This window comes from Bombyx mandarina, chromosome 11, assembly GCF_030267445.1.
Source record: "Bombyx mandarina strain Sakado chromosome 11, ASM3026744v2".
NCBI classification, from domain to species: Eukaryota; Metazoa; Arthropoda; class Insecta; order Lepidoptera; family Bombycidae; genus Bombyx; species Bombyx mandarina.
The window spans coordinates 10,390,330-10,401,069 of NC_143218.1; the positions used below are offsets into that span (position 1 = coordinate 10,390,330).

At 36.5% G+C, this 10,740-nt stretch overlaps 1 long non-coding RNA gene across 2 annotated transcripts; it reads right to left on the reverse strand.

Annotated features, from left to right (window-relative positions):
• Nucleotides 1-2,151: 2,151 nt before the first annotated feature.
• Nucleotides 2,152-5,750, reverse strand: LOC149502007 (uncharacterized). Of its 2 annotated transcripts, XR_016323872.1 has the most exons (3): nucleotides 5,633-5,750; nucleotides 3,488-3,568; nucleotides 2,152-3,016 (listed from the first exon to the last, which is right to left on the reverse strand). It is a non-coding gene; the product is annotated as an uncharacterized LOC149502007 (long non-coding RNA). The 2 variants fall into 2 exon arrangements; XR_016323871.1 differs by lacking the exon at nucleotides 5,633-5,750 and having other exon boundaries at nucleotides 3,488-4,190.
• Nucleotides 5,751-10,740: the final 4,990 nt, after the last annotated feature.

Here is a 10,740-nt window from a genome sequence, read left to right on the forward strand (position 1 = left end):
GAAATTCGACTATAATTAATTGGAATTGTAAGTTTGTACACTATTATGATTGTATTTTATACTTCTATAATCACAAATTTCGCCAAGACTACACTATAAAAAATGTTAACGAAGGCAAACAATATTTAATCTATCCTCAATTTGACAACAGACGTCAAGAACAAAAGTTCGACAATAAACAGTATGCATGCGTGTGTGCGTCAAATACATGGTATGTAGTGTATGTAAGTTTTTTTTTATTGATTTAATGTATCTTTTATGCATTATTTAAAAAAAATATTAGCATTGTGCACTCCTTCTCTATATTTTCTATAAGTGTGAGAAATTTCATACTTTTTTTTTTTATTGCCTTTGTAGGCAGACGAGCATACCGCCCACCTGATGGTAAGTGGTCACCGTCGCTCATGGACGTCAGCAATGCCAGGGGCAGAGCCAAGCCGCTACCTACCATAAAGTACTCTCCGCAAGCCTCGTTTGAAGAAGGACATGTCATAGCGTACTCCTCCGTCCGTGCAATTTTCGTAAAAAGGGGTACAAAGTTTTTGCTTCACGTATTAATATATAGATGAGAGGCTTGTATATTATTGAATTACTTACCTTTCACTTCAAAAGTCTCGCTCGGACGGCCATATTTTATTTACGAGTATTATTTAAGTGTTTCCCAAGAATATAACGTACTAAAAAAAAACATCTATAGTCGTTGTTAATGAAAACTGTAGATTAATTTACGTATTATACATCAAAGATAAACCTAATAATAAACTAAAGCGTGCCTCGTACAATAAAAGACAAGTGGCAACGATAACGCATCTATAGCTCGCCTGACAGGCCGGACAAGGTACAAGAGATTTACTAGTTACTACGGAGTACGAGCAGAGAAGGATAATGACCTGGTGCGTGTGCGTCGCGTCGCGTCTCATACTACGATGTGGTAATGCATACAAAATGGATGCTCGAGAAACCTAACCTAATTATACACGTAAGTACATAACAGAGATATAATGTTTAAGCTTTTTAGTACCTAAGCATTTTTAAAGCGGATGAGCTTTTTTTATTTTAATTTTTTCATTGTCTAACTTATTTTTTTACTTTTGCATAGTTTGATTATAAGTAAAATAAATCAGTCACATGCAGGCTGCTGGCGATAACTAGAATATGTTTCAATGCAACTTGTATCTTTAACTATGGAAAACAATCAATAATTGTGTCACTCCCCAATAGAGAGACCAATCTGTTGACACATCATTTATTGAATGCCGTCAAAAGGCTTTGTAGTTTGTAGAACATCCCTACTATTAAATAAATGTGAATTTAAGTTTGTTTGTTACGATTTCACGCGAAAACTACTCAACTTTACTATACATTTTATTAAGAAAAAAAAAAATCTTTTTTACGAAAAATAAAAAAATTGTTTGTCAAGTAACCTCAAAATCTAGCTTCTTCAACGCTATCTACCGGTTCAGTAATAAATTTCCAATCCTGAGTACTGTAAATGAAGTCGCGGGTAAAATTTAGCGTTATGCCAAAGTAACTATTCCACGCGGACGAAGTCGCGGGCAAAAGCTAGTATCAAATAATTATATGTACATGTCCGGTGAACTCGTAAGTGATGCGATTAAGCCGTTGTTTAAATCCCTCATCTAAGGAAACACGTACTTATCACGCGTTCGCGTAGCTCCATGACGAAGGTATAAAATCGTTAAATCGAAAAAAACTGCGATAAAATTAGGAATTTGCCTAATCGCTAGTATGGCGTGTTTTAAGACCGCAGATGAATCAAGTTCCTACCTATTTCTGCAGCATAATAATCGGTGTGATATCCCTTATACATATATAATTAAATCCTTTGTATTCTAAGCACCGATGACCGTTCAAGAAATCGACATGAAACATAACCCAGAGACACAAAACACTGGGTGGGTCGCATCTTCTCAGCGGGTCGCGATTTCGAGCCTGTGATGTGGTTCAGCGAAGCACTACTCTTCCCAGAGCAGATCTTTAGCAGGCTATCTTAGACTACGTGCGCTCGTCCACCAACCATGGAAAAACCAATAATAGCCCCTCGAGACCACTAGCAGATAGGTACTCAAAAAAAAAACGTAATGGGAACCATTAAAATTTAAAAAGTATAAATAATTAAAACACTTTGAATTTTGGAGCATTATTGTTTGTAGAGTTTATTAAATTGCTATAAACCTGTTTAATGAAGTAAGTAAATTTAAAAAATTTCAACCAACATTATTTAAATTTTGCATCAGAAAACAATTTAGTTTTACCGATAATTAAAGTTTCCATAAACATAAATAGGCTGTTTGTTATCTTTAAGTACACAAGTATAGAAGCGTAAAATAAACATCGAATTATTTACGAAATATCAACTCCAATGAAGTCAAAGTAAACTCATGAATATTCGTTACTATAAATTTTAGTCTGGAGATATTCTCCTTTTTTGTTCGCTCACATGGACAAATGAGTCCACGTTCCAGCTAGTGGTGAGCAATCATCGAAATCCATTGATATGATACTTATTGTCTGCATATTTTGAGAAGTCAAAGTCTCAATTGTATGAGAGCAATGGGTATTCGATCTTTCAAGGATCCGGTGACTTCCTCAAATCGGCATAATTACGGCGACATTTGCCAAGCTGCTCGTTTAAAATATTTTATCAATCTTATATTACAGTTAAAAACTATTTGAATGATTTATGTTTAAATCTATTATTTATTTATCTACACCATATCTACACTATTATTAATATCTATATAATGTATAACGATAATCTGCTTGAAGCTCGATAAAACTTTCTTCGGTAGGTACCACGATAAAAAGTGAAATTTAAATATATCATATAAATATTCATTAATAAATTTGCAATAACAAATAGATTTGAGACAACAGTAGAAGCAAAAGCCCCAACGTTCTGTTATGACGGCATCTTTAATATGAATGGCAAATTCCTCTGCCCACTTACTGGCCTGAATGATTTCAACATTCTTGGCGCTGCTCCGATAATAATCTGTGGAAAAAATAAACGAACAAAACGTAAATAAATCGAGACGAGTTGAAAGTGCGCTCTCGAAGACCGGTGGCACGACAAAATAAATCTCAGCGATATGGTTGGTACGCTCGCGCTCGGGATAACGTATTTTTACGCAACAGGGCTCTTTCTTTGTTTATGACTGGCCACGACGCCGTGCCGGACCAGACGGTTGGTTATTCAACCGGGCCGCATTCCGCGACGACTTCGCTTTTTGCTCCACCTCCGCTGCCGGTCTTGTGCGCCGTTGAAAAACGACTAATTAGAACGTTTATGGCAAGAATTAACGTCGCACATTGTTGGCGACAAAACGTTTTGGAGCCAACAATGCTTTACGGAATACCGCACGCACTTTTCACTTCGTCCACTTTATTATTGGCCGCATTCCTGCGTAATCTTGTCTGCGTAGTCTGAGTGAATTTTTACAGAAAGTAATCGTTCTTAATTTACCTGAAGTAATATTGGTGGCGCCGGAGTGTCGATGCAAGGCCGTTGTTTACTCTTCGCTCAGCGTCGGTCGTAACGTCATAGCTTGTAGAGAAAAACCTTTTAACACTTACATTAAACAAATACGAAGATACCAAACAAAAAATAAATTAACTACATCGTATCAATTGTACTTCATTTATACACATTCTAGATCCCCTAATGGCTTAATATCATATAATGTAGAATGGCTTCTCAATGCCCAATTCTGTTCAATAAAACTTTAAAGTGTTTTTATTGAATTTTCAATGTAGACACACATGGCTTTTTTTAATTATAAACTGTGTATAAAACATCATAAAACGACTAATAAAGGTCTAAGCAGACTGGTTTGTGTTACGAAAACAAAACGAACACAGGCGCCACATTGTAAATAAGAGCTGCCGCAACAGTGTACACAGGAATTAATTAAAGCGGGTTCACACATTGATTCTAATTCCGGATCATTTCTTACTTGAAACGCATCGATAGACACGAGGCTTAGTATCAAACAAATTCGTGCTGTGGTGGTACCGAAAAAAATTTTTGTTCGTAGCAGGCGCCAATAAAACCGATCACCGAACGACCAAAAGCCGTCACAAAAAATTAACTCCCGGAGCGAAGCATCAACATTACTTACTTTTTTCTTATTATACGTCGGAGTAGTATCGAATTACTATCTCGGAATGTTCGGTAGACGATCCGGACTAGACACGAGGCTGGAGAATCAATGCGTTTCGAATTTCCCATTAAATGGACATCCACGATAAACACAGAGTTTTTTTTTTTTATTACGTCTTAAGTGACGTTGAACTGTAAATGACACTCCGAGAATAGATAACGTTACTGAAGAACAATCCATCAACATCTTGAAGAATAAACAAAATAAGAGTAATATTTAAAATGAAAATAATCTAGTTACGTAGTTAGTATTAAAATCGTCTTTTTTGCCTTGGACAAGCGATGTTCCGAAACATACTGGAATACATACTTATATTATTTATTATAAGTGCAAAACCTAAATATTTTTAAAAACGTGATGCCGAGAGAGCAATAGAATAGCTGCTCGCTTCTTACCAATCAGATTCATTACAATAACATCGGAATACAGTAATTTTTTTGATTGAAGGATTACTGGTGGCCCAGAGTCCTTTCCAGTTTCATCAAGATAGGCAGGCGAGCAAGGGGTCAGCCAGGAGGGGTGGAATTTGCTAACAGCTGCCCAAACGCCTCCGAAGGAGACCTAACAACTCAAGAGCAGCTGCTTCATGAATGGATCTACTGCCGGATCGGAATTGCGACCCACTGAGAAGATCCAGCGAGAAACTCAACAGGCTGATGCATGGGTTAGGTTGCACGTCGAATTCTTTGTCGAGTTCAACGAGTACGGTTACCGGGGTCCCTAAGCCTGCTCATAGTGTTAGAGCTGAAGGCGTACTTTTTTTTTTAATGCAAAAGTTATTTGATCTGATGTATCCGTAAAGACGTGTCGGAATATAATCTGTACTATCCTTTATCCAGAACGCATGTTGAACCAATGCTAGTACTTCCGATTAAACTCTTTGCGGTAGCAGCGTGGGCAGGTATGGACCCGGTCGAGATCGTGGGTAAAGCGGAGTGTTTCTGAGACACAAAGTTGCTACCCCAGATCGGTCCCGAGAGTCTCAATAGTCAGCCGTACTAGATAGAGCCCACACTAAATAGTGCAGCTCCGTATGTAGTGCATTCACCAGTACGTCAGGCATCATCACCGTCTTTCCTGTATGTTAATGATCTGACAATCTTTGTACAAGTAAAGACCCGACGGCAAGGTGAATTTCGCGACCACAGATCATTAGATGGAAGATCTCTTTGAAGCGCTCTACCAGAATACTTCCCCCACAAAAATGTGACAGCTTACTCGCTTCTGCTATATGCACGCCGTCTGAGGTTGAGAATCTTTCTATTGAATTTTTCTATTTCTGGCCTTCAGTTAGGAAGTTCTCTGTCACTTTGGGGAACAGGCAGGCTCCTGTGTCTGCACGAGAAGGCGTGCCCGGCAGATACAGCGGCGGTTGCAGGATGAGGTGAACAAGTTGCTAAAATGCATTCGGGTGGTCCGCGTTTTTGGGTATCTGTTCGGTATCGTACCTGATCTCTTGACGGAACAGTTCGGCGGAGGAGACGAGCTCGTTCATCTTCATCATGGGCGGTGCTCCAAATGTCCTTGATCCTTGGTCCTCCTTTAATCAAGTTAAAATATGAAGTTATACCACTAATATAGAACTAATAAATCACAAATCGTGAAAAAGATTCCAATTTAATGAATAACGGTGGCATAATTAGGTATAACGGTCACATGTTTTGTAGTGTATATTTCGTGTGAAATGGGGATTACGCAAATTCGCTGGATGTTACCTGAAGAAGGCTACTTATGCGAATGACATAAAAAACAAATGTACCTGTGAAAGACCCGGCGCGGCGTTACCACCACCAACCTGTTTCCAACGAAACGTTACTACGCTAGTAAATTCAATAAAAAAAGAAAGAAAAAAAAACGTGAATAGGGCCGGCGAGGTGGCGCTTACTTCTGAAAGGACCGTTTCAAGTGACTCCTATTCAATAGGATGCAATAAACATTGAATAGCTCTGATAGCACGGACTTAAACTTGAGAGCGGTATTATTATTAACATTACGTTGGAGCGTGCACGGATTCGGATAATACTAAACTTTAAGAAGAAGAAAAAAATTGAAAAAACTGAGAGCGATGAATCATTGTAGCAGTCGATCCGGGCTCAATTAAAAAACATTATGGGGATTTCCCAACGTAGACATAGGATTTGTTTTTTTCGAATTTAAAAACAAAATAGGTTATTTCCTTTCCAAATTTGGCAATAGCCGGCATATTTCGCTACTTACAAATTATTTTACATACAAAACCTATTTATCTCAACTGCTGAGCCCAGAGTCTTTTTTTCTCACATCGGCCAAACATTTATTTGACGAGCAATTATTAAACCCATCATAATAACATAAATATCTCGCTGGTTATCTTAGTACGGCTATTTCTAATTAGAGACCAGATGATCCTATGTTATTTGCTCCCGATAATTTCGTATGAATGAATATTGAATTATAGATACTAGCCACTTTTTAGCATCAATGTATCCATGCCATGTATCCTAAGCTGGGTCACAATACGCACAACAAGAACTCAGAATAGGAATTAGTAGGAAATACGAAAAGTTAAAATAGGAAAATATCAGGATGCGTCTATTGCGCATTGCCAACGAAGAAGACTTAGTTTCAATAATAGCTAAATGAACTATTATGATTGTATGTCCTCTGGCTTTTAAATATATATAAATACATTTAACTGGGAACAAATCACACTCGGTCATACAGCCCCAATTTAGGATTCCCTGTGTTATGGGCACCAGTGACTGACATACAAACTTATATACGTTTAAATATATACTGCACCACTGAATCAGTTAACAATATGACAATCATGACACTCATTAACTCCCGTCAATAACATTTCGTTTTATGAAGAAAAAAAAAAGTTTATTCTTTAATTTCAATCATTTTGCAGATTCCTAATCCGTGTCTGTCGGGAAACACAAGAGCGTTACCTGTGGACTGTGAAGATTGGAGACGTTCCCAGCCTATCTATCGGTCCGTTAAATTTACCGAGGACAATAGAGCCCCTGAGTGGGTGTGCACTACAAATAGATGGAGTTGTATACAATGTCCGAAATTTAAATTGCTATTTCAATGACATAATAGAAACGCATTTTGTTTTTCTCAGCGCTACGCAGCACTCGACAACGAAGAGATTAGAATAAAGTTACGAGCTAAGTATATTTTTAACTGTTTTAAAAGGCTGACAGCTCCTCTATTGGTGAACGATCACCGATGCTCATGAATATCAACGATTCCACCGCCTACTGTACTGCCATATTGTAATAAGCTTAGTGAATTGGCAAGTTCATTTATTTTAACCTTGTGATGCATGTGCCTAGGGGATGTAGGAAATGGTAGTGCAAGGTAGAGGGGGAAGAGGTCGACCGAAGAAGACATGGATGGAGTGTGTGAATCACGATATAAGAGAGAGAGGAGTGAGTGTTGAGATGACGGTTTCTCCTCCTTACCCCACCTAGTGGGATAAGGTGGAGAAAAAGAAGATTTATTTTAACCTTATATCACGTTCGCCTGTAAATTTTACCTATGAGGGGACTTAAATTAAAATTTCATCCGCTTCTAATAGCAATACAGTATTAATGTACCGTATTCTGATTTGACAATGCACCGAAAGCCTGGGTAGGTAACAGGATCCTATACTCTTAGTACACTAGTAGGTACTTGCGGTAGGCAGCGGCTTGGCTCTGCCCCTGACATTGGTGACATCCATGAGAGATAATTAAATTCATAATATTTTTGTTATAAAGATCATGTTATATAAAAATACAGTAAAATAATTTCGTTTTTCGTTGGAGACCGATAACGTTTCGCCAATTCATCTTGTTTTCTGGTTTCCTGTGAACATCGTTGTTCTGGACAGAGCTCATATTAATTATATAAAACTCTCTCACAGAGAAGTCGTTTTGTCCCTCGCGACCTCTAGCACCGTGATCTCACTTGCAGGATTCCTAGGTCAATGTGGCCTGTGGACTTACCCAGGTTACCGCCACCAAAGTATCGCTGGTCAAAACATTCCGATTATCACATAAATACGTGCGTTATTGATTTAAAAGTACAATTATGACTTCATGAAATCATTTCGAAGAGGTTAATATGTACTTAAAAGAATATATTGTGCGTAGAAAATTGTTTATTTTATTTACGTTAAGAGACGTAAAAATTGAAACGTGTCAGGTTTAAAAAAAGACGTGTGGCACTCGGGGACTGCCGCGGTAAAGCTATTGCAAAGCATTTTTTATCAACTTATTACAATTATATTATTACAATTAGACAATAATAATTTAATATTAAAACAATACTAAAAATAAGACCACGCTATATTTATAAACATTAACAAAAGCAAAACATTAACTGTCCCCTTCACACTCATAGGCTAGACCGCGTGAGAGAGAGATGGACAGACTTTTCATAATGCTCATGCAGTGCGGCTTCACGCCGCGCACTTATTCACAAACACTACACCAGCGCAACGTGTGAATGTGTTGAACGCGAGCTACATAGTAGGCGTAGTGGGGGTGTCAGGTTATTTTCGTTACGGAATTTCTTGATTCAGTCGCCGCGCTCAAGGCCCGCTATAGAAGCTATGTAATAGCTTAAAACCATTACCAGAATTTATCGTTACCACAACAATGAATAATATCTATTTCCTAAGTTAAAATTCGTCCTTATGCCTTATTGTAATTGCTGGGTGGGGCATGTTGTGAACGCACAGGGCTTGGCACTACCGTTCTGCATATGTCAGTAAACAGCAGTAAAATAGTAGCTTTTAAAAAAATGCAATTTAGACTTAGACGTCAAGGTATGCCAAGGTTGCCAGATTTCCGATGAACCTTGAGTTTAAGCTAGTATAGTCCCAATTACAACGTCAATTTGATTTCAATTCATTTTTGCAATACGCTGTAAATACGATCGTAAATTTTATTTGGTTTAACTTAAATTTATATGAAAATTTGCTAACAAGGTTTGAAAGTAAAGCCACGAGGATGTAGGATAAATTATAAAATAAAAACTATTTCCTGTTGTTGCAATAACAGATATGTATATACTATTCCTGTAATTAATCACCTAGTGCCAAGTGTAATTAACTTTTCCTTTGATTGACATTTAAACCCCATAATTTGAGTAAAAATTCAACCACATTTTTCTAGTTTCGAATATGTAAAATATTTCATCTAGGTATAATATAAATACTATAAATAAACTATGTATGTATGTATATTAAAAAATGTTGTGAATTTTCTTAAAAAATGCGAAGAAACTTTTTCCCCAACCTATTATTTAACAAGATGTCGTGATATCACAAAAAATCACATAAAAACGTTCAAAGGACATGTACAAGCCCGGGTTCTCACACCAACATTCATTAGTCTCAGTTCACAAAGCACAATGGACATATTGGGCCCATGTGTGCAAAACCCTTCACGCACCATTGTGTTTAAAACGTTCGAATCACAAATTTACCGAAACTCCGTCAAAGGACTTTTGCACTTCATCAAAAATATATTTATCTCGATATAATGTAAGTTCCAACCTGTTCAAGCTTTTGTAGATGTCCACAATGGTCTCAAAAAAAAATCCTGTCTACGTCATTGTAACTCTAAATTCAAAGCTGAATTATTGTTTTTGACCGCTTTTTTTCATGTGGTTTTTCAAGTGCACTTCGAAATATTTTACCTGTGGTATTGTCAGAAATGTCATAGTCTCATTCATTTTTTTCAATTAAATGAAGAATACTTTTCTTACCTTTTCGTCATACTTACTTACTGTTTCTTTGAATGGACATATTTAAAATCCAATTTTCTCGAATATAATACAATAAAACCGGTACATCAATATCGTCTCTTGACTTGAATGTATTATGTTTTATTTTTTACGAATTCTAATGTCGTAATATATTTACCCCATGAAATAGATAAATGAAATGAAATATACTCGATAAAAGAAAAAATAAATAATAATTTTAAAATATTATTAATAATTCTATTGTTGCCAAGATTTTTTTTCCACTTTTTCATTGAAGTTTCATTTGGTACTGACTAGAAGGCAACTAGGTATATCTCAGTTAAAAGCTTAAATTAGATCATGATGATAAATCAAAAAGGTTTTTAATCGAAACTAAATCTTATGAAACTTATTTTCCTGAATTCTCGTGTGAATCTAAGCCATGTCCAGAAATGTCCATGAAATGATCTCCAACTCATCAGATTAATAAATTTAAATGAGTTATACTGTTATAGCATTCCACTGAAACAAAAATAGTAGTAAATCAGTTAATAAAAAAGTGTAAGTGAAAGACAAAAACGAAATTCTCAAAACTAAAAAAATGGAATCTAGCGCCATCTATCCATACGATAATGCTCTTTCGTATCTCTCAGGCCTACATTTTGTAAAGCAACAAAGACAGCGGAACCCTTGTATAGGTTCACGTCATTTTCACTAGATGTCACATATATAAAAAACAAGAAATGCGTTTTTTTAAATATTTTTTTATTTACCGGCTGGTATAAAATAATAGACATTATTTTACTGTGAATAACAAATAACAATTATTACA